This window comes from Phalacrocorax aristotelis, chromosome 5 (genome assembly GCF_949628215.1).
Source record: "Phalacrocorax aristotelis chromosome 5, bGulAri2.1, whole genome shotgun sequence".
Lineage (NCBI taxonomy): Eukaryota > Metazoa > Chordata > Aves > Suliformes > Phalacrocoracidae > Phalacrocorax > Phalacrocorax aristotelis.
Genome location: NC_134280.1, coordinates 16,589,320 through 16,614,691, shown reverse-complemented (window position 1 = coordinate 16,614,691; position 25,372 = coordinate 16,589,320).

Here is a 25,372-nt window from a genome sequence, read left to right as displayed (position 1 = left end):
AATATTGTCGATTTAAGCCCTGAGAGTGTTTCTGTTTTCATGATGGCTTTTTGGTTTGCTGTTTGCCAGCATTATACCAGGGAATGACTCATATTCTCAGCACTGTGAAGAATAGGAAGGAGGGAGTGGCAAGGTTTTGTTCCCACCAGCGGACTGTGGAACATGTAGTAATTTGCAGCTCTGTCTCCCAGAGCAAGAGTGGGCTCAGGCACTAGAAAAAATGGCCAGTCAACTTTTCTGCTAAAAAATTAACTTTTAAAAAATAAATGTATAAGTTTTCTGGGGAAAAAGGTTTTTTTGTTTTGATAAAAATGTGAATATTGTGATGACTGATTTCTTTTCTAAGTTAACAATACCTATGTGGCACCTCCAGGCAGCTGTGCTTCATACCCTGTTTTCTTCTAGGAGAAAAGAGTTAAACTACACCTCTCATGATGCATGCTGGTGGAACAGCAAGGGTTCCAGAAAACTTACAAAGAAAGGCTCAGCTTGACTTTTTGATGAGTTTATCCTCTGTAACTCCGTTTCCCTATGTATTAAAATGGAAGGAGCTTCTATGTCACCATAAGACATGGTTAGCTAAAGCTTGCAGTCCATTTTGGAGCTGAAAAATGCTGTTTCCTTGTCAGCAGTAAGAGCTATCTGTGAAGCACTTCAGACTCCAGTTCCTTTATCACAGCAGTCTGTGCCTGATTTTATTTCTCTTTGACAGCTGCATTTGTAATAGCCCAAATATACTGTTATCTGCCTAAAGCAACCTCTGTTGGAAAGCATGACTAGCCCAAAGGGAGACACCTCTAATGGTTTTAAGCAAGCTGCCTTGAGTACCAGTAATGCTGTGGCAACAAGAACTTGCTCCAGCCATTTGCTGCTTCTCAGCATAGGGGACAAGACCCACCAGCGCTGGAAGGTTGCTGCTTGCATATCCTGTGCCTTGTTGGCTCCTTTCTGGCCTGGGACAGGGCATGGGTGTGCTGAGGCTGCGGCTGCCTGGTAGGGAGGCTGGTCTGGATGATCTCTCCGCTTGGAATAGTGTCAACCGAGAGACCTCCTCTTTGAGGAAGTCCAGGATTGTGGCTACTGCATCTCTTCTCCAACTCAAGATGTGATTTTTTCCTGCCCCTCTTAGTTTGCTGCCCTACCTGACAAACGCTTTGCTCATGCTTAGGGTCAGCCTTTCCTAGGATTCTGGCTGGGCTGCAAAAAGCCAGCCAGATGACATGGACACTCAGACTGATCAGGAAAATGCCACCCACCTCTCCCTCTACAGCCCTGCAATAGAGATGTATTCTTAGTGAACTTGCAAATCAAATTGAATTTCTTTCTTCTGTTCAAGTAACAAGGAGATTTTGTTGTTAACTGGCAGGTGCCACTTTGAATTTCAGTGGTGAAGCTCAAAGTGGTTTGTATGTAGGTCAAGCATGGATTACCCCACTTACAAATGTGATTTGGAAGAATCTCTTCTCAGAAAGTTTTTCTGCATTTCTACATATATGTAGGCATTGCCAAGAGCTAAAAGGAACAGAAATGCTGCCAGAAGCAGTGCGAGTGGGGTCTCTAGTCCCTGTTTCATAACTGCAAAGAGTTTCTAGATTAAAAAGAAGGAAGAGTCTTAAATGTCTCCCTGCTGCTTGTATTCTTCTGCAATCCCTGTAAAACTTCTTCAGTATAGTGGACCTCTGTAAATTTTAACTCCCTCAGAAAGAAATGAGCAGCAGCCTTTTATTCTACCCATGCATGACAGAAACATATAGAAGACAGCAACCATTTTAGATGGAGGAGTATCTTTTACTGAGGGCTGCTGTGGAGACATGTCCTGGAATGAGGAGATGATGGTACAAGTGGGAATTGTGATTTCTCTTCACATAAAGGATGAATTTGTTCATAAAAAAGAGAGTTTTCAGAATCAACCAAATGATTCAGAAGTTTGAGTCTCAGGGATCTCCTGTTGGATGTAGGTGTTGGTGTTGTACAGGTATTTTTGAAAGTCTGAGCACAGATGGTGAATAACAACATGAATGGATGTGACGGGCTTTGTGTGCATGGAAGATTGTATTTTTTTTTTAGCTTTGTGGGTTGGTCTAATAATTTGTTACATTGAGTTGGTCTTCCTGAAAACTGTTCCTTGCTGAGGTACAGAATCATGTTACTAAAACATGCACCTATTTCCAGTATAATCTATGTGCTAGTTTCTTGTCCTGGAACATTGTACCATGCTCTAGCTGGAAGCACAGATGAGCATTGCGATGAGTAACGTGGGAAGGTTGTGGGTTCCTTAATGTGAAAATTCTTAAGGATGAGTGGGATAGACCTCTCGCAGGAGATGAATTATGTCTATTCTGTCCACTTAGTTAACGGGACGGAACAAATCCTCTTGAGCTCCTTTCAGCCATGAATTTCTAGCATCCTACCTGAATTTCTCAGATCCTACCTGAATGCCTTCCAGTTTTGTGTTAAGTCCTGTAACATCTGCCTTGTGGTTTTTGCTTTTTCCTTCTCCATCTTGCTTCTCATGAGTTCTGCCTTGTTTTATTGCTTCTATCACCCTGTGTCTCTTTTGGGGGAAGAAGACTGAAAACACATACATGGAAAGCTCAAAAGAACTTTGAAACTGTTCTCGGTCTTGTGGGAGTCTGATCCAGCACATGCAGTCTGAGATAATTCTTGTTTCTAGTACAGAAAAGATTTACAGTAGAGACACTACAGTGGTGGGGGAAAGCCTGAGAGCTCTCTTCCCAGCTGAGTGTCTGTTCTTTCAATGGAATACTGTTCAAGGATTTTTGTGCTTAATTTCTTCAGAAACAACTGAAAGAATGGAAATGAAACTCTGTGGGATGTGTGAAATGTGGGATTTGTAAAGCTAAGTTTGTGTGGGAGAAATCATGCTTTAAAACAATAGGTTTGATTTTCTGAGTGCAAATGGTATCAGAATCCCAGGCATGATTGAATATGTACAGCTAGAAAGACTGGGATCCAGCTGTCTTTTCACTCTCATATTAGTACTAAGCAACTTTTCAATAAGCTTGTTTCTACCCGCCTTGAAAGTAGGGGACAATATTGAATGAACAAATAGTGAAAGAAAAAGATTATATGTATGGATTTTTTTTACCCTTACTTATGTTTGTTTATTTCTTTTGGCAAAAGTGCTTTTTAATTCTTAAATTTATAGCTAATAGTGTCAGAGATTTATTAGAGTGGATCACTGTTGTTGTTCACTTAGGCTTCCCAAGCACCAAAAGCAAAGCATTGCAGACAGTCTGCCTGTTTTGAATTCCAGATGTGAAATGTGTTAAGAAACACAATGGATTTGAAAAGCTCTTCTGCCCATGACAGAGCTGTAATTTCACCCCCAATTTATCAACTGGCAATAAATGAAAATGCTTACCTTCTATTTAAGGAACTCAGTTTCATACCAAATTAGTCAGAAGCTTTGGATTTTACTTATTAAGGCAGCCAAGGGAAGCTAACCCCAGAGAAGCACATGGGAATCTTTGCAAAACCAGATCATGTGAACAAGCATTTGTGCAAATTACAAGAGGCCTCTGACAAAACTTCATTAAGTAAGAAAGGCTTTTTGTGTCTGTGAGTGGGGAAAGAAACTTGAAACTCAGGAGTTTTTATTCAGCCAAAACACATCAGGCTACAATCCAATGTCTTCTTCCAGTATTTGATGGCATTGAGCAGAACAGAGGAAGAGGTATAATTGAAAAGGAATCAGGACAATTAAAATGAAGGAAAAGCTCCCTCTGTGTTCACAGAGGCAGTGGCAAAGGCAGGTGATTAGGTTCTTTCTGAGGGTGGTTTTGGATTAGCAAAGGGAGACTAGCTCTTGTGAAATCCTTGCTCTCATTTCTAATTTTTAGAGGTTTTTCTCATTTCTGCCAATCTTTCTTTGCTGTTGCTATGAAAAGGCTTCAATTAGAGGACAGAAAAAGAAGTGGGAAAACATAGAGAAGTTAGAATACCGTGTTTAAATTTACACTGTTACCTAAAAAGTAGTAACAAAAACCCCACTACCTGTAATTAGGATAATTACCTGCCCTGCAAATATGGTGTAGATTTGCAAAGGAACAGTTTCTTCAGAGCTTGCAGGTGAATATCTGATAGAGAAAGGCTCAGATTCAATAATAAGAAACATTTGTTGAAACATCTGTTATTCCACATCATCCATGAAAACAACTTGACACACCTTACAAAGAAATCACTGTCATTACTTCCATTTTGCAGATGGACGAAAGTGTGAAATGAATTGGCAAGGGTCATTCAGGATGAAGTGAACCCAAATTTCGTGGGCCCCATGAAAAGAAATGAACCATCGGAAAGTTCCACCACACTTGGTAAGAGGCATTTATTCTCACTGGACCCCAGTGTGGTCTTGGTTCAGTGAGTAAAGGCGGGTTGACCTTGCCCCCAAAAAAGATGTTGCCTTGGCAGTCTGATGATACAGGCTGAAACATGATGGTGGTAGCCCAGAATTAGATTGAAGGGGGCATCTAGGTTGCAGTGTGTCATGTCGAATCTCATTCTCATTTTAGATATTATACATTGGTTGGGTCAATCTTATGAAGTTTAGAAATAGTCTTACAAGAAAGCTTAGAAAATCAGAGAATTTTCCGGTGGGCTAATTAATAGGTGGATTTTTAAGGTTACTAGACCACTATTTCCAGCATCCTGTTCAGCTCAGGTTGCAGAATTTTACCTGTTTTCTCCTCAAATATGTTGAAATAGATCAAAGCTCTTTGATTTCTAGTTAGAAACCTACAGCACTAAAACAAGCAAGAGAATTTCCCATTTAAACGCTATCTCAAATACAACATTTTGCTGTGAGATGTGGGAAACTGCTGAAGTGCTGGACAGGAAAAAAACAGACACCTTGGAGAACAAAAACTTACTTATGAAGAAATGACCCTGGTTAGGAAGACTTTCCCACCAACAAAGAGATGTGGAAATAACCCCACTCAGTTTTTTATTCATTTTAATCAAAAGGAAATTACATATCTGGAATTAGGTGTACATGGCAATGTCCAGATATGTAGATGGAGTTATGTGGAAATCAAAGAAGCTATGAGGTTACCCAGAAGATACCTTCAGAATCAATAGTAGATAGAATAGATGGACTAGACAGTAATAGCAGCAAATAACTTGCAGGAGTGGAGCTGCCTAGTTTCTGCCTGGAAACTTATTTTAGAGAAAGAAAGAAATTCAGTTATTGAAGTGCCTGTAGTCTTGACTTAAAGACATGAAGAGATGAAGGAACCATGCCTTCCTTTGATTTGTTAGTGCTTTAACAGTCATAAACATGGCTTAAACTGTTCACTCGACATCTATTTGGAATTTGCCTGCCTTCAGGTTCCTGGCAGTGGTCCAGTTATCTCTCTGTCTGATGTTACTAGTATACAGTACACTGCCCATAGTTTGCATGATGGAGTGTCACTGTGCAGTGTTTCCAGTATAAACCCATGGATGATGGGCAGACAGACACACCTGAGTGTTTCTCGACTGTGTAATAAATTATTGGTAAAATAACTTCACTCCTGAATAGAGACCATGGAACAGAATGACAACAAGGAGATTTTTTTTGACCTTTGTTGTTCTGAGATAGTTACATCCTCTTTTTTTTCCCTAGAGAAATCTTGTTTTTGACTTAATCAAATACAAGGTGATTTGAGCATTACAGTAATGGATAGGTATGGCTGTTTGTTTGAAGTGGGGTGTGTATGGGAAGGCGAGTGACTGGGAATGTATCTTATGTTCAGACTTGGGCTGTAAATCCCCTGGATGGAGCTGGCCTAGATGTAAGATCACACTGCCCTAAGGAGAGGCTTCTTCAGTTTGCATCAGAAGAAAATAATGCTTGCTTGACACCATCTGTAAATCAATGCAGAGCTGGCTGTAGGAATTTAAACATACACAGATGTAATACTTATTAGCAGTAATTACTTACCTTTGTTGGTACAGTTATTTTAACTAATCTGCTAATTACCTGTGGCATGGTAATTAATTGCCTACTGAACTCCTGGAATATATATGGAGACACCTTATGCAAAACTCTGGCTGGCTGGTTATTTACTTCACTGTTATTCCATGAGCTGCTTTAAGCATTTACAAGTTATCAGTGGGTTATGTTTCTGATATTGTTATTACAGCTTGCCAGCTGCATTTCACAAGATTATCTAGCATTGCAGTGAGCCTCCAATAAAGTATCTGGATTCATTAAGGTATCCCCATTTAAAGCAGAAGAACTGCCTCTGCAGCTGCTCACTAGTCACTGCAGAGAGATACTTCGAGAATAATTTCCATGTTTTTTTGCACTGCATAGCCCAAGAGGAGGAAAACTCCCTGGGTGGGAATAGAGAGGGCCTCTTGGGGTTTTGTTAGTGGACTGCTTCAGCCTTTCTCCACTGCATGAAGCAGCAATTGAGTCCTATTTAGTGAGATGAGTGGAGGGGATACAGAGTGAAATAATCCAGACAGTTTTAAGTATTTTGATTTTAGATATGTGTTGTTGCCTATTACTTAGTGCATTTTGCATGTAGAAAATGTTTCCCCAGATGGCCGAGAACTTGAAAGGATAATCCTGAGTTTTACTTTCTCAAGCTGATGTAAGGATCCCACCCGTTCTGCTCCATTCCAAGCTTGAATTGACCAAACTGAGTCATGAGTCAGTGTCAGACAGACCATGAATGACTGCTCATGCATCTCCTGTCACAGCCTGTAAAACCTCAAGAACAAGAGAAAGGGAGAATTCACATCAGGGGCAAACAGTGACACTGAGTATTTATGTAACGTTGTGCCACAGTCAGAACAGTGGAAAGGAATCTGTGAGTTACACAGAACTCATAAACACAATTTTGGGGAAAAAATATGCCCTAATGCAGGAAGAATCACTGCCTTTCAGATAGGGCAGGCTGTTTCAGGAGGGCAAAACTTCACAGGGTGCATCATGATCATTGGTTGATGTAAGGAGCACAGCAACCACTGCTGAGAGTGAAGGCAAACCAAGCCATAAAAATTAAACTGGGAGAAGTAGTTGTGGAAGCTGCAAGGAAGTCTCCAAGCCTGCAAGGCCGAGCAGTGGGGTGGCAAAGGTTGGGGGGTGCTGGGGCCAGGGGGACACCGAGACGGGTAAGCTGAGCTGTAGGAAAGGGAAATAGAGGACAATCTTGCTGTATTGCTAAATGCAAGCAAGCAAATTTAGAGGATGCTTCACAGAGCACATAGACAGATATGACACATACTTTTGGGTTGTGTACCAAAGGGGAAAGTGGAATGATTCACGCAGTTGAGTAGAATTGCCTTCAGCTGCCTTGACATGAAAAGTTTCAGACATGGGGCTGAGAAATCAGAAAACTAGTTAGAAAATCTTGAAGTCTGAAGGTCTGACATGATGCCAGTACTTCTGACCTTGCTTTCACCAAGCAGTCCCTGCCGAGCAAATTCTAGCCTGGATCTTCAAAGTGCAACAGTCACACAATTCCTGCTGCTCCTGACAGAGATAGTCTGCTGCTTATTTTGAAGGCAGCTCGCTATCTCTGTCCTGTGGTTTCCAGCAGCTTTTAGATAAGTTGTTTGGTACTGGGCTGTGCAACAGCCCAAAAGTTATAGAGGGATCCTACAGCAATTGCACTTGGGCACCTTCATGCACTAATCTGTGTAGCTTCATTACATATGCAAAGTTAGGCAAAACTGAACCTGGGTCTTTATATACCACCTGGAGAACAATTATTCCTTCTCTGGAAAAAGTTTTCCCTTTTAGGTATGCAACTATCTCCAGGCTGTTTCCTGTCTGTGCATTATCTCTTAACACTTCTGAAGTATTTGCCAGGGACTGGGTTGCCTTCAGACATTTTTACCCGCTTGTTTGTTCTTTCTGGACAGCTCCTATTAAATTAAACCATATATTCATTCATACAGACAACATCCCAGTAACCAGGTCAATACACACTAGTCATAAATTATTACAGAACAGGTCCAAATCCATCACTGAGTCATCCATTGATTATCCATACAGCTGCTTTCTGTAAGTGAACACTTTGTATGCAAGGTCACCGTAGAATTCAGCTATTTTTAAAAGACCGTTAATAGCAACACGGAAGCAGGCTTTGATTGAACTGGAAGTGTAATTTTCAATTAAGAGCCTTCACTCAGTCTTCCTTCCATTAGGGTCTAATTAGATTTCAGGAAGACACAAAGTTTCAGAGGCTTCAGCCCTACAGCCTCTCCATTAGCTGACACCATATGCTTTGCGGTTTCCATTGTGAAGTCCCGATTAATTTGCTAATGTTAATTTTAACTCTAGCTGAGATGCTTCATGAGGGACTTGATTAATGGACTAGCTGTAACCAGCCCATCCCTGTTTCTTTCTGCCATCAGTTATACAATAATGAGGTTAGTGAACACCAGACTGATAAGTTTTTTTCTCTACTACTCTGGGAAATGCATATATTTCATTGAGACTAGGTAAGTAAAGCAACGGTCCCTCCTGCTCGTCACCTGGATAGGTATCACTTCCTCTCTCTGTGATACCTATAGTATACATGCAAGCCATGGATCAGTAAAGACCCCTCAGACAGTAATTCTTTCATAAATTTTCATTACCTCTGTTCCACCCTTTTCCAAATGCTTTGTTTGACTCAAAGAGTGAAGGCTTTGTAGAGGACATCTAGTGTGAAGCAACTAACTTTACTTCATCTGTTCTCATATTCTTTCAGCTGAAACAAAAGCTTCTGGGACTGTGGTTGGTGATGTAAATTGAACAAGTTTTTGTGAGTACTCCCAACAAATGCTATTAATTTAGATAGAGGTTGATTGTGGTAAGAAATGAACATTAGTGGTTCAAGAAGCATTAGCTAGAGACCCATTTTATGTTGCTGATAAGGGTTCTGAGAGGCTCATGCTCATTGGAAGGGTTTTTGCAATACAAAAATAATACTGCAGCAGTGGAAATCAGTTTTGAGTGAGTACCAACCTTTGCTGGGCACACACCAGATGCCACAGATTAGATCTCTGGGTGATGGGGGTTTTCACAGCTGTCAAGCTGTAGGATTTACACCAATGTTAAGCAACTCTATTCATAGCCATTCAGATATGATAAGATATTGATAAAGGGTGTGACATAGGCACACAGGTGACAGGATGCCCACCAAACAGGTAATGAGTTCACCTTGGACAGGTTTTGTAGGAAGTTCTGTTCTGTACTTCAGCTGCAGAGCATGTGTAATAATTTTCTTGCAGCTCTGCTTGCTGTTTGGATTTCAGCCCAAAGTGCACTAGCTCTTCCGCATAAACCTGAATGACCTGCAGTAAATAAAGAATCAATTAAGTCACTTCTGGCTTGGAAATAATAAAATCCACCACTGAACAATAAGCTAGTACAGTGATTTTCAGTCTGTGAGGCTCTTGTCTGTGGTCCAAAAGGAGGAGAGCTGCAGCAGGGCTCTAGCTGGGAGGGACTGTTGCACTTCCCTAGCTAGTGCTGCTGTGAAAGACTATAAGAGCACCTAGGCTGTACACCAAGTCTATCTTTATGGCATTCATCTCCTGAACTGCTGCCTCAGACACACTTGGTGGATAAAAACAGACCTTCTGTATTTAGGGGATTCCTCCCAGTCCCCTTATTTTTCTGTGAGGTTTTGGCTGCCACACTTTCCTTATGAACAAGCCGCCACAATAATATCTTATTGACTTGGTTTTATAGGAAAATAAAGAGTTGTAATAACTTTTTATTGACATTGCTTTTCCAGAGAGATATAGAAATAAATCACCACCCTGCAGGAGTCAGAATGCTCTTGTGCTGTTTGGGACCACAGTCCCTGCGTTTCCCGGCAGGAGCTACCTAACATTTCTGGTTATCTGCTGTCAAAAAAATTCCTTCATCAAATGTAGTTGCAATGAGCCAAAAGGATGGAAAGCTGCTGGGGTTGTGACCGTTGCGTTAATCTAGGAGTCTGAGGAGTGGCTAGGGAGAGACCCTACCATTGAGTCACGAGGTTCAGACAGGACCCCCTTGCTTTCTAAATTCCTTCTCCGAGAGGAGTCTAGGTGCAGCTAAGTCCAGTCTTAGTCTCAGACTTGGTCAACAGTTTATTTTCTAAGGGTTGTAGAAGTAACCACTCCTCAGAGTATTTGTTGTTAGGAACTAATGTGGCAGACGCCCAGGCCGGTCGCATTCAATGAGAATGATCACGTCTAGATTAATGAATAGTGCAATTTATTAAAGCAACAGATACACAGGTTCTTTGGATTACCGGTGATAAGATTGCTGGTTACAAGACACACATAAATACCAGAGATATGGGTACACTGCTAGGCTACAGGTATGCTAAACAAGTATGAAGTGACTCTAATATGAAGCAAAGCAACTCTAATATGTTAAGGATTTAAAGTGATTCTACAGAGGTTTCCAATCTTACCCAATGGCGTCCCAGTGGGGGGAAGAGAGGGTCAGCCTGTCGACTGGTCCCAGAAGTCAGAGTCATATGCGATGGTATCATCTTCCTTAACACCCTCTTTCTCTTCACACATTTTATACCATTTTTAGTCTTTCAGGTGGAACTTGAGTGACTCTAGTCGTACATACCTTTATTATGATTGGTGTAACATTTCCTCGCTTTGCTTTTAGAAGTGTAGACTAGAAGAAATTCAAAGCGCATGCTCAGTGAGGGGTGGTCGCACCTTAGAGGCAGGTAACTTTTGGGATGGAGGTGTGTTTTGGTATTATAATGATATTATAATGAGCAAAGTTCACCAAAAGAACAGCATTTTGTCAAAGGTATGGTGGACTGTTGGCCCAGGGTGGCAAATACACAGCGTAACAACTCCATGGTACCTCGAGTTCCCATTTATCACAGAGCCTGGCAGCAATGCCTCCACACTGCTCCACCCTCCAGACAACTGCTCTTAGAGTCAGAACGCCAAGTTCTCCTGGCAGTGCTGACATCTATAGTTACTAGGGAACTTCCTGTGGAATGGATTTCTCACATATCAGCTGCACTTCACCCTGAAAGCTACTTCAGTGCTGTACCTTTTCTAAAAATATAAGTTTAATTTCTAAGTCATCTCCAGCGATTATTCCACATAATCCACCCTGTGACTATAGTCACTCAAGCTTCATACCACAAGCTTCATGAGATTTGGGATATATTGGTTGTGACACATGCGGTCTTGTGATGAGAATTATTGAGGACATATATATCTTGTGGGGACATTTGGTGAGGCAAACATTTCATCATAATCCAAAGTTTGACATACAAGGTAACTCTTAAAATACAGCACAATATGGTAAGTATCATTTAATTATTGTGCACGACAGGGTGCACCATCTTGTTGGAAATTCCTGTTGTGGTCGGTGACCATCCAAATAGTGTCCCACCAGTGGTGTTCTCCATCGTTCTTCACTCTTTCTAAGACACGGTGTATCTCCTCTGCATCATGATGGACAGTAATTAGAGTTCCTTTTCCATCGTTCTGAATTCTTTCTAGCAACTGGTTCAGATCATCATGTTGCAACAGTTTTTTCACCAATGTGAGATTAATTCCAACGAGGGTAGGTAACAAGTCCTGATATGACATGTAGTTAGATTGTAGCAATTGGTAGGATGTGACAGGAGCTGAATAATTAAAGTCACATCCCATTATGTTAGTAAGGTTACAAACACAAATATTAGAGTGATTATAAGTTTCTACAGTGGTGCTGTCTACAAGTATAGAATCACAAAGGCTTCTCATACAAGCGCATCCTTTCCCAATACATGCAAGTACAGTTTCAGGGGTTTCTTCGGGATGTATTTCAAAATGGCAAAAGTTTTGTTCAGTGTTGAGACAAATGTCTTGGGCTTTGATGGTGTTGCTCTCACAAATAAATCCTTGTTGCTCCCGCACAACACATGCAGCAACATCAAGGGTTTCCCATTTGTCTTCTTTTCGTTGGGTCCATGCTCAATGTTCTAATGGGTAGAGTATGGCCCCATTGTGATTTAATCCCAGTACAACAATTTGGAATATGCTATATACCGAAGCATTGTGTATTGTTAGAATAAAAGCCGTGGCTTTGCCATCAGTAGGGTTATAGGTAAAATTAACTGGATAACACCAGGACTGGAATACTTTCTCAAATTTAGTTGCATTATCCCAAATTATCTTTCAAATTTCAATGGGCAGGGTGCCTCCCTCACCTTCTTGTACAACTGCAGTGACTATAGATTATATCCACAGTTGAGCTTGGATACAACTAAGAGCTAGAGAAACATTATTTCAGGTGGCACCAAGTCATCTGTAATCAACTGGTGGTCCTTCTCATTTACCTTTCCCCACTGAGGCAATATATCTGCTAAAAGCCATTGGTTGTTTCCCAGAGCTGAAAGAGAAGATTGTAAAGGATGTTCTAATTTGTTTAGATCATTAGTCATTGTGACTAGTTTGTTTGTAAGCACCTCAGTATCAATGCTGTTTCAGATTCCCAATCTGGTTCCTAAGGCACCACTCACATCTCTCTCTGATCATTTTTGAGAGGTGAAGGTCTGTCCGTGCAACCATGCTGACCATCCTGTATAAGGATGTATCCAGGAATGGTGAACAGGTAGGTTTAATTGCAGAGATATTGACCTGCATTGTCAATTCCACTCGTCTGAGGGACCAGGACGGATTGAAGAGTACTTGCTGTTGCCCTATGCTTTTAATTATGTAGGGACCAATGTTACTGACGTGAGGAGACAATTCAATAGCAGGTCGGGTGTGTGGGTATTGTCAATTTTGAATTGAAAACCCAAGCTAGAGAAAAAAGCACATATGCTTCGACCAATGGCCACCCCGTCACACATAGATTCCACATGTTACGCTCAGTAATCATAAAGTCAAATAACAATTCTACACCACGTTTTCCCCAGAGACAGATTTCAGAGGGTTTGCCATGGGTAGAGTCATTGACTGTTCAACACCCTATCTGTATTTCTTCTCCTGGTGTGGCCTGCAGGGACAAAATTTGGTGAATACCATGTTTGTTGTGGGATATTTTGATTCTATGGGTTTGCAATGTCTCCCATCTCCATTCATCTTTCAGATATGCCTCATTCTCATGCATGACCAGAAGAGTCTAGGTGCAGCTAAGTCTAGTCTTAGTCTCAGACTTGGTCAACAGTTTATTTTCTAAGGGTTGTAGAAGTAACCACTCATCAGAGTATTTGTTGTTAGGAACTAATTTGGCAGATGCTCAGGCCGGTGGCATTCAATGAGAGCGATCATGTCTAGATTAACGAATAGTGCAATTTAGGACAGACAAATAGTGCTTGAAAGCTGATGTTCTCTCTATTGTAACCAAGAAGCTAAGAAAGGGTTAAGCCAGCACACTGTTGCAATGAGGCATCCCATACATAGAATGTAAATCCAATGTGAAACTTCATAAAAGTTTTTTTTTGCGGTTGATTTTAGCTCTTTGTAATGTGAATAACAGAGGGAATAAAGGAGTTGAGGTAGGGAAGAACAGTTTATATCTTTTGGGTATAAATCAGATAAAGAGAATGATTAACAAGTGTAGGTTTCTGCTGCAGTATTTTAAGAACTCTGTCAATATCCTCCCTCCCTCTTCCCTTCCCCAGCCTTGATGCGAAGGCCTAAAATTAGATAGCTGATTAAGGAGAGCTGCAGGGAGATCTAAATACATCAATCTTGTTTGTAATGAGGAACATAGCTACATTTCTGCAATGATGATGAACCTCAGGGCCAGGGGTGGCTGGATACTGAATGTTCTCTGTATCGAACTTCCCAGGCAGTCATTAGTTCTCAGCATCTCTGAATGGCTGAATCTGATTACAGGAGCTCTCTGGGAATGAATTGGGTAAGTTTTTTTTTTTTCCCACTGAGTAGCTTTCTAGACTCTTTAACTTGTTTGCCAGCAAAATGGGCTGCCTCATGCCCATTTCCCCTTTTACCTCCCACCAAGAAATATGTGGCAAAACCACACTAAAATGTCCACCTTGCCCTAACAAGCATTTACTTACAGTCTTTTACACTTAAAGCCACATCTTACTGTTCTTTTTAAAGACTAATGGCCCATTTCATGTGCCACATGAAGAGCTTTTATTATCTAGGGAGTAAAGATGTGTTCTGCATCAAAGAAGCAGAAATCCACCGGAGGGAGAAAAAGCCCAAATGTCCCATAACAACAAGAGGAAATAAAGTTCTCCTAAACAATTTGATTTTTTTAAAAATTGAGTAATACTATTGCATACCCCAAACAAAGCAAACCTCTTTTCTTGGTCTTTAGACCAACTCCAGAACTGCTCTTTCTCTTGTGAGCAGAAACCCCTGCTGACAAAGACTCTTTTTATACCTCTGACACAGTTCAGTCACATCTAGAAAATAATTTTAGGAATGGCCTAAGAACTCTTCTGGGATTTGTGTCCCTAAAGGATGATTGAAGTGTCAGGTAAGTGCCAAAATATGGAGTTGCAATCCTTAGAAGTATCCACTTCTGCTGCTGCCTTAACCTCACAGACTTTCTTTACTTAGATAGTGGTTCCTGAGAGAGTTTTCCTCCCCCAAGCTGTCTTGGACTGAGCAACCTGTTCTCACCTAGGCCAGAAAACAAACCTTCGTCTGCCCACATTCCTGGGGCAATGTCAGGAAGCTGTTCCAAAACATGTAGCTGGCATTAAAAGTCCTGTGATCACCCAAATAATGCCCAAGGAGGGGGCTGTAGGGTTCTGCCACCCTCAGACTCAGCCCAGACTCCCAGGCTTGCTTTGCTCCCAGAATTTGATCCAAAGTGTTTATCTTGTCTATTAGATCTGTTTTGCTGTTTGTGGGGAGAAGCAGTTTCAGCAGCCAACAGAGCTAGAGAAGAAGCATCTCATAGACCTTTCTGAGGGCTGAGGACCCTGTAAGACTAAAAAATCTTCTAGGAAGGGTAAGGTATGTCCACGTAGGCTTGTTGCTGCTGTTTGATTGCTCAGTTTTTCCACTGTGCTTGGGACCTGCAGGGAGGAAAGGTAAGAAAGAGCTGCATCCAAACATCACATCTTGCAAGCAGACTGCAAGGGAGAAGACAGAAGAGAACATCTAGGCTAAGAAAGATCCCCCTTCCATCTCTTGGAGGATATTTATGGTCACTTCAAATTCAAGGTTGAAAGCCATTTAAATCTCTGCTTTCTCCTAGAGAAAGGGCACTTACTTTCTGATCACCAGAGCAGTGCTTACAGGCTCTAGGTGGCAGGAACACATTTCCCCAGTTCATTTGTTTCCAATCACACCTGACTCTTCTGGTTTAATCAGTGTTTCAGGGAGGGAATGGGGAGAAGTTCCGTGAATGTAAATGGCTCTGTAAAGAGTAGCATGGAGAAAATAAAAGATACAAAAGAAACAGTGCTTCAGTTTAGTAGCTAGTGGGTTGTGTCCTTTTTACTCTTCTGTTACCAAAGGAAAGAGAAGGAAAAAAAAAAAAACAGAGGAAAAGAAAAGCTAGCAAAGAAGTAAGGGCACAGGTCTGTCAGTTCAGACTTAAATCTTGTGTCAGGAATTTAGTATTCTGCACAATTGCTTCCTTCTTATTTCTTCTTGCTGCAGTTGCTCCTCCACTTGCTAATTCATCTTAATTATAGAATATTTGGACAGCTCAGAGCAAATTTCTTTGTTGACAGCACTTGGACAAGAGAAGTTATTCAGGCTCATGAATAGGCACTGTGCTGAGAAAGTCTAATTGGCTTGCTATGACCGACAATGGTACAGATCACACAAGTGAGGCTGATGGTGTCTCTGGATTTTGCACAGGTTTCCCTGATCCTTCTGTCCTCTCACTGGCTCTTCTATCCGCCTAACCTCTCTGCCTCCCTGCATCTTGCCTTTCCCACAGGGTGAAGTAACAGACTCGGGTAAAAAGGAGCTTCAAGTATGTTGAGGGTTTCAATGGGATGTTTGGAAACCTACAGAAGGTGTCTTATTTCTGAACAAACCCATACGCAGCTCTGCTCGATCTTAGAAGCAGAGTGTATTAGCAGTTATATTAATAATATTAACAGTATTAGTGGTGTGATTGCTATAGAAATATAGACTCAAGTAAGGTGAATTTAATGACTGAATAACTAACCAATTTTTACCTCAGAGCCACACAAAACACTGGAGGGCCCAACAGGGGGCCAGGCTCAGACCACCATGGGTACAGAATTGAGAAGCAGCCCAAGCCAATGCCAAGGGAAGGTGAGGGCTTCTCTGCATCTTGGTGGGTTTTGTGCTCCATTGCTGGTGAAGATGCTCTCTGCATAGTACAGAGATGCCCTCTGCTCTGGGCTTGTCCATTTCTCTGGGATTCACGTGGTTACCCTGCAGAGGAGTGTGAAATACTCTATTTTAAGGAGTTTTTTATCTCCTGGGACAACGGAAGTGAAATTGCCACTCTCCTTGGAAATAAGCAGTGGTGCTTGAATACCAGGCTATTCTAATGCATCTCTGTCCTGCTGGGAGTGACCTTCCAGAAATTCTTTTCTCTGCAAGATATCTCACCCCCAAAGCCATCCCATTTTCTGCTGCCTATCTATGCAGACCAGGAAGGAGGTTTTATTTAGGTATCTCTCTGTTTGCACTTAAAGCCAATTGCTTTTTTGTGCAGAGAGCACAGGGTGGTCTATTTCAGCATAAGAGGATGTATCTGGTCATATCTTGAGTGGTAGAAAACAAATGACACAGTTTACTAAAGACGTGAAAATTTCAGGGATAAGTGGTCTAAATCAGAGCCTGCTGCTTTATGGGGTAATGTGGAAATGTTTGTATCATAGTTTGTATACCACTCTCTACTTCTTCCCCAGGATGTCTTTTGCTTGTATAAGGTGAAAAAGTTGCATGTTTTTTGGTCATGACGAACCCCAAAGCCAGCCATGAAGCGGAGTTCACTCTCTGCAGCATCCAAGTCTGTTCCTTCCCATGTCTACAATGAGTTATGCAGTTGGAAGCCAATTAATTTGGAAGATTGCAATGTGTGATATAGTGTGTCATTGCCATTATTTTTGTCACACCCAATTAAAAGCCAAGTCTGTCAATCGTCATCAACCCTTCCAGTTCGAGTTAGCTGCCTCTGCTGGGGAGTCACTGATGGAAAGGTCCATTTGCCTATTCCAGTCTACTTTGTACTGTCAAAAGTGCTAAATCACCCTCCAGAGCCTCCAGCAGTTCTCTGCAAGGTTAAACACAAAGGCAATGTCACAGCTGCTAGTGCAAAGATCACAATTTGGGTACAGCACCAAGAATCAGGAATTACCTCCTCAGCATTCATAGCCATGCTTAAAGCATGCAAAGTAAAACTTCGTAACTTACGTGGGACTCACCAGGACTAGCTTCTCCTGCTGTTTGGATCCACATGACCATCCCTTCCTAGTCATCAGGACATGCTCTTGATTAAAAGTGAACAAGAACAGAGTAGCCCGCTTACTGCTCTGCTACTTAGATAAGATGCTAATAATAACGCCTTTATCTCTGCAATTGAAATTTTATTTTAACACAAAATCAGTAGCACCCAAAGGTCCAAATTTCACAGGACGTCTAAGGAAGTTGAGCAACTTTAGGATCCACTCAAAATCCCAACCTATGAAAGGGGGAAGTGCTGCAAATAAATTGGCCAGTGTATTTTGGCACTGTCAAAGAGTAATGTTACCTCTAGAGGCTGGAAAAGTGGCCAGAAAAATGTTTGTAGGACATAACTTCCTCCAAGGGATACCACCTTACGTAGTAAAAAATGTAGGAGGAAGGGAGAGTGACACATCACCTTACCTGGATCCATCCTCAGGGCAGAATCAGTTTTACCTGAACTGTTTCTGAGAGACGTTAGTCTATTCAGGGCCTTGCCAGCTTTTTCCTGATGTCTCACTTAAATCATCCTTGCTTGCTTTTAAGCCAATACCTTCTTCTATCCACAGTGGACATGCATTTATTTATTTATGACTAACTTTGCAGCTATCTGCAGCGCATATGAAATCTGCTATTCTAATTCTTCCTTCTTTCAATTATTAGACTTAAACCAGTTCATTCCTTTCAGTCTTTCCAAATTAGGTTGGATTTTCTAGATATCTGGTGATGCTTGTTGTTGTGCTGATAATTATTTTTAAGTTAGTTAGGTTACGTCTTTCTCAAAGAACAGTTCCCAAACTGGGGTGCAGCATTACGGCAGGGCAGAGAAGGAACATTCTGTACATCTGTCCTACAGGAATCCCGTTAATGCACCCAGTCTGATGTTTGCATTTTGTGTTACAACACAACTTGATCCTAGGTCTCCACAATGCTCTTTAAAATGTTGAGAACCAGGAACAGACACAAGATGCAGTATTTTTTTATATTTAATTGTACAAGTATTTTTTCCACTGTCTTTTTTTTGTTAAACCCCCGAGTGAATGAAAGAAGGGCATACCTTTTTAGCTCATAATGCTTATAATTCCCATAGGACACTGTGAGAGAGACAACTTTATGTCTGGTTCAAGCCTATTATCTCTAGACCCAGAAACAGTCACATAGTGTGAGGTTCCCAAGACTAAGCATGTGTTTGAATGCTTTGCTCAACTACGATGTTCATGAAAGGGAATACAAAGTGGTGTCTCTGATACATTTTAGCTGGTGGCATCTCAACAGAAAATTTTGCAGTAGAATTTTTTATGTGTGTACACACACACAAGTGTGTCTATAATACAAAGGAGATTTAACAGATCATCACTATATGAAATAAGATAGTTATAGATTACTAAGTACCAAAATAATACCTAACAAAATTAAAATATTTGAAAATATTATAATGAGTTGGAAATGTACATTACCTTATAAAGGACTTTGAACTTTCTCTTAGGTGCCCTTTTCCATACTCAACCCAAGTTCCTACTTCTCTGTCTGCAAGCTTGAGGGCAGCCAGCAACATCCCCACCAGGGGCCGCTGTGCAGGCATACCAATGCATGGGAACTCTGTAATAAGTTAGTAAAATACATGCATATATAGAAATATATGTAAATACACATGTATATGAAATCTTGTTACATGTAGCAACAAGTTTCCATAGATACTATTTTTTCCACTAATATTTAGTCATGCTATAGAGCAGCAACTGGCCTGACTATGAAAAGTTGTGAGTAGGAGAGTTACATTGTGTAAGGTAATAATTATTTTTTGTTTTCTATTTTATGATAACTAAATATTATCATCTTGCTAGTGTTATCTTAATAACAAGAGATACTGTTGCTTTCTATTCTACTGTTCTCATAAACCTTGGTTGAAAGATACCACAACTGCAGGTCACTATCAGGGAAGACCAGCAAAGAAAGATTTAATGATGTTTAGAAAGTCCTGGTGGGATTGGATTCAGCTGTTCCTGGGATAAGAGCTGCCCTTGACTATGCAACAGTTTTGATCAGATTGAGATGAATTAAAGAATAGAGGTAAGGAAGAGAACAAGGAGAGGAAATGTCCGCAAAGGAGAATATATATATATAGTCAGGTTTTGTTGAGACGGGGCGGGGGGGAGTCCAATAAAGGCTGCGTTATCTGAACCACAGATGGTCTATGAGAGACTGCAGAAACAGGGAAGATGAGTGTGACCTTTGGAAAAACCCAGTGAATGCAGTGGCTCAGTAGCAGCTCCCTTTCACCAGATTGCCTCAAGAACATTTTCCCACCTTGCCTTTTCTTTTCTTTGAAGTGAGGCACTGTCAGGATCACTTGTACTTTTTGTTTTCGGCTGTCACCCAGTCCTGCTGCAGTCAGAATTGAATTTATCAGGCCTGTCATGGAGATGCAACAACTAGCACTGTGCATAGCTTTCCTTGGTGCAGACCCCTGACATGGCTCAGCCAGCATCATGGTGGTGGGGACTGCCTGCTGCAATGGCTACATTGCCAGCATGCACCACTGGGGTGGGTTACTCTGGGCTGTAGCTTGAGGGAGTGCTACAGTCCCCTTTTAGGTGCCCTGGAACATGTACCTCCAAGTCTGGGCTGTAAGACTGGAAGGAGAGCTCAAGCCCTGTATCCTGTTCATTCCAGCATCTCTCTGGGGAAACCACTACAAAAGGAGCCTGCTTAGGTTAAGACACCATGAGTAGTTTACTATGGAGATTTCTGTGTGCTAAAATATCTTTGGTAGCAGACTTTGGACATGTTTTTATGCTAGGGAAATTTTTGAATGTGGAAGTCAAACCTGCTGGCCAGGCTTTCAAGGGAGATGGCCTCAGTAGCTGAAGAAATTTCTCCACTTTGAACATCCCCACTACTTTAAGATCACCTGTTTTTTAATTTTTTTTTTAACTTTGGCATTTCTGGAGGCTGGAAGCTCAGCAAAAACCTTGCAACTACCCTTTCTCTTTTGAAACTCCGGCAGGGCCAAATAGCAACGCTGACCATGCTTGGTGGGAGGCTAAAGTGCAGTGAGAAGGACACGCACCTCCTGTCCTCCCTATCAGTCTGAGCTTCTGTATCAGTACTTTAGAGTGCTGTCATTTATTGGCAGCAAAGCTCAGTGAGGTATTTATTAAAGCTTTTTGTGGAGGAATGGCACAGTTGTTTTGAATGTCACTGTTGGCGGTAAGGAAATGGAAGCAGGTGGCAAAACAACCCCCTCAATAAATTTATGGCATGACTTGGCTAAGAAGGAGCATCCCCAACTTTACAGCTCTTGGATGAGTAGTGGGCAGCTGCAGCTGACCTGCAGATGCTGGCTTCTCAGAGGGACCCACTGGTCACCTGCTCCAAGTTGCTTTTGCCAGGAACTGGCTTGAAAGAGGTGCTGATGGCTTCGGTGGGATGGAGGCTTTCTCCTGATGGATGCCTGATTAAATCCAGCTCAGCAGGGAGTGGTCAGAAATTATTCATGCTGCTCATCCCTTAGATGGGTGCAGAACTGGGAGAAACGTTGCTGATGCCAATAGTTACCCAGAGGTAAATATGGAGCAGTGGAGGCAAGCAGAGACTCGGCTGCCAGCCCTTTTTTGCCTCTGGAGCAGCAGTACTCAGGCAAGTCTATGGGAAAGAAACTTCTCTCCTCCTATTCCTTCACTGTCACTTATTTACAGCTCTGCAGCTGAGGCTCAAAAAGTGCTTTACAATATATAAATAAGTAGCTGTGAGCAGATGCAAACACTGCTGCGACATTCCTTAAATGCTTTGCTGCAACAGCTTTTTACCCGTAAGATTTTTGGGAATGCAGCTGTCCTTTGCTGGTGGATAGGCCAGGGTACATCACTGGTTAAACCTTCTGCAGGCACAGGAATTGTTCAGGTTATCCCCCCTTAATGTAATTTAACAAGATGTAAAAAGATTTAATAAACCATATGTGTATGAGTGTGTCTGAAACAAGAAAAAAAGGAAAGTTTTCCAGAACCCATTTGGTGAAAGCAGGGCACTTGAGCTGTATCTTACAGATTATAAACCTATTACACATGTACTATTTTCCCCCTGGAATTAGCCCATCTCCGTGAACCTCATGCTGTGCAGAGTGTCTTATTATGAACTGTGTGAAACCAGCAAAACAAAACCATCTTCAATTTTCTTTTTTTATACCTTTCTGAATTTTCTTAGCCATGAAATGCCTCACATTTGCTGCATACTGTGGCAATAAATACAAAATGAAGTGAAAAAGGATGCAGATTATTAAACTACACTCCTTAATAGATTTGATTGCATCTAATGTCTAAATCATGCGGCATTGCTAAGACACGAACAGCACTTCTTGATACAGCAGAGCCCTTTAAATTGAAGGCCTGATGAAGAAAAAGTCTCTCTATGGAAATACATATTCAATGTATGATAGCATAATACCCTATTATAATGGTAGGACACACGTCTTCCTTCCCTTTATGGAACTGTGATTACCATCCTGGACTGAACTGAAGTGGTCTTCATAATTTGGACACTTGCTCCTGCTGTGTTTTTCTGCTTTTAAATTGGAGGCATTTGTTGCAAATCTCTCCTGTTCTTGCTGTCAGAATCCTCACATCAGAAAGTGGCTAATTGACAATAGAGCTGATCTAAAATATAAAACCAAAAACGGTCAATGAAGAAGCCAGCAAATGTTTCCCTTTTGGGTTTAGATACAAAATTGTAATTGTATTTAAAAAATTTTGTTGTAATTCGGTTGTAGTTGTTAAACATTTTTCTGAAATAAATCTGCAGGATTGTGGGTAATGAGATGAGTAATTGTCTTTAGAAATAACACAGGTAGTGTCTTAGCAATGTAAGGTAAAACCCAGATTGGAAGGACTGCCAGGGCTATGGGCTGCTTGCATGAACTCTTAGGTCCAGGGAGGGTCCATGTGCCTCAGGGAACTTTTATGGAAGGGGCAAAGACCTGCTGGGATGGTTTGCTCTCTGTAAGCCCTGGAGATCTTCTCCCTGCCACTCCCACTCCAGGGCAGAGAATGAGCTGCTCCAGACCATGCAGCGCCAGGTCTAGTGACTGTGCACAGTGCCAACCCAGCCATTTTACCTGGTCCTGCTCACTTCTGCCTTCCCCAAGCAAACAGCTGTGTGGCCTCTGACAAGATGCTACTGAGGATGCTCCTAAGTGCTTGCCCCACTACCTCCTCCCCCTTCTTTGAGGCACACTTTTGCTTCCTTGCTGTATCCATCTTTCCCTTCCCTTCCCTTCCCTTCCCTTCCCTTCCCTTCCCTTCCCTTCCCTTCCCTTCCCTTCCCTTCCCTTCCCTTCCCTTCCCTTCCCTTCCCTTCCCTTCCCTTCCCTTCCCTTCCCTTCCCTTCCCTTCCCTTCCCTTCCCTTCCCTTCCCTTCCCTTCCCTTCCGCCTTTACTGCTTGTGCCATGGCTTCCTTCCTTGGAGCAATAGATTGCTGAGCTGGCTGTTGTTAAAACTACAGGGTCTGGCACAGCTTTGTGTTAGCATGGAGCTATGGGCACTCTGACAGGCCTGCCTTCTTGCTGCCACTAGCTTTGGGGTGTCTCTGGGTTGCACTCTATGTTGTGGTGCAAACTGGTCTGCAAGATAACAGCAAAAGGTCTTGGGGTTCTGATTATAAAGTTCTCGTGATCACCAGATGCTTAATTTTTATTCACTCAACTCCCTCTCTTTCCCTGACACTTTTATGACTATTTATATACATTCTGGAGCAAAAACAAAAAGAAACTCGATAATATATTTTTCCTATACTTTTTTATTAGGCCACTATTTAATTAAGGTATATTTATTTTTATTAACAGTTATTTTTACTGTTCTTTTCCAGAACACAAGAGACACCAGTAAGTGAGGCTGTACATCAGCCCATGACTGTATGTGCAGGTGTCACTGCTGCACAGAGCTCCTTCTCTTGCTCTCCTCCTTGCTGTGTGTCACCTTCACACCACCACCACCAGCTCTCAATCACTCCCTATGATGGAGGTCAAAGAGGACTTGCAAAGTCTTAAGTCTTCCTGGTGACAGTCCAAGGGGCTGCTGGAGCACTTGAGACAAGCTTCCTCTCCTATCTCAGACTTCACAATGAAAGATTCTTTTTCCTGACCTTGAGGCATGTAATATTTCTTTAGTGTTCTGCTAGCAATGGTGTCAGCTGGCAAATTGTCGTGACTCGGTTAGCCTGAATTTGTCTGGGTTTATTTCTTCATAGACTTCCATCACAGCAAAATCTAAATGTAATTTACTGTATGATTCCCTCACCTTTACCAAATTTTCAGTGGGGCTAAATTGGAATAGCTCCTAAATTCAGCACCCCACTGTTACTAGGTTCTGACTCACAGCAATGGACCTCACATCAATGTACTAGATTAACAGTTAAAATGCTTTGTGACACACTTACCAAAAGACCTTGGGTAACTAATTTAGCCTTTCTTTGCTTCCACTTGCTGCTCATAAAATGGACATCACTCTCTTCCTTCTTGAATAATCCACAAAGCTTTTATGATTGTTCTCTACACTGTTTACATGCTCTTCGCTTTCTATGTAATTTGCGGGTTCTTTGGGACTGGGAGTACCTGGGGTCTCTCATACAGTATCTTTGTGCAAATATAAAATGGCAGACTGTCTTCCTTAATTTCTGTGCAGCACGCCATGGTTTATCCTTCTGATTAAGGAAAAAAGTAATATGACTATTTAAACAAGAATATTTTCTAAAAATCTGAGTGTATTTGGCATCAAGACAATCTTTCTCTGCAGCCATGAAGTCCCACCAGGAATGGAGACTTCAGAGAGAACTATGGGCCTGAGACATCCCACCCCATCTCCATGACAGGAGGTACTGGTCCACTTGAGTAGCCTGCTTAGGCTGTGCAATCCAGTGGCTTTGCTTGTATTGCTCTGGAACAATGGCATTTTGAAAGACAGTGACGGTGATACAACCTTCCCAACATTAGGCAAAATGTCTGTGTCATACATAGCCTGCCCCAGGCAGTGTACTCCAGCCACATCTAAAACCTATCTTACCACTTACAGTGTATGTGGCAGCCCAATCGGACCATGAAGGTTGCCACAGGGCTACATTTACCATGCAGTGAAGATGAGTCAATAGCCACACAACACGATCACCACAGGGCACCCTGAGCACACCTGCATGGCAGTTATCTCCAGCTAGCTCCATTTGTATGAATCTTATCCACACCCCTTCTGAGAGGTGCACTGTCCTGCCATCAAATGGTTATTTCTCAATAATTTGGGTGGTGCTTGCCTTGGCATGAAGGGAGAGATTCACATTTCATCTGGGCAGGAAATCTATATTCTGTATTATTCTTGTGTTAATAATACAGAGGGCTAAATCAAAGGTGCATTGATTTCCTGAAGCTGAACAGACTTTTGGCATTAGCACAGATACAACCACAGTCAAAGAGCAGACCTTTCAATTTAGTTCTGCTGCTGTCGATGTAAATAAAATTGCTCATGAAGCAAATTGCGGCCAGTTATTGTCTGCACTCAGAACCATTATGTTCTTTGGAAATGATCATTTATGTTAGACAGCAGATTATGTTTCTATGAAAGTGTGTAAGGCAAATGTAAAACACAATTTACCTTGAAGGTCAGCTGAATATTACAATTGGCACTTACAGGTCATTATTATGCAGCTTAAATGATCTCAGGGAAAGGAGTGATATTTGTGAAATGATTCAAAACCAGCGATTCTTGATTAGCTGATAGGAACCAAGAGAAAAAGCCACATGGGCTGTTAATCCATATGACCATGGAGCGCTGGAGGTGCAGTTTCAGCATTATCTGGCTTGTGTGGGCAACACATGGGTGTGGGAAAGTATCCTTGTAAGGACATGGCAAGGAGAGGGAGAGATCTCCCCTTTGGTGCCTCATGTCAAGAGAAGGACTGAACTCAAATTTATATACCATTAAAAGGTGGGGATTTGGGAGACAGAGCAGGAAAGCAACACTGTGCAGGGAGGTGGCCTTGCTGGTAGAGCAGACAACCCATCTG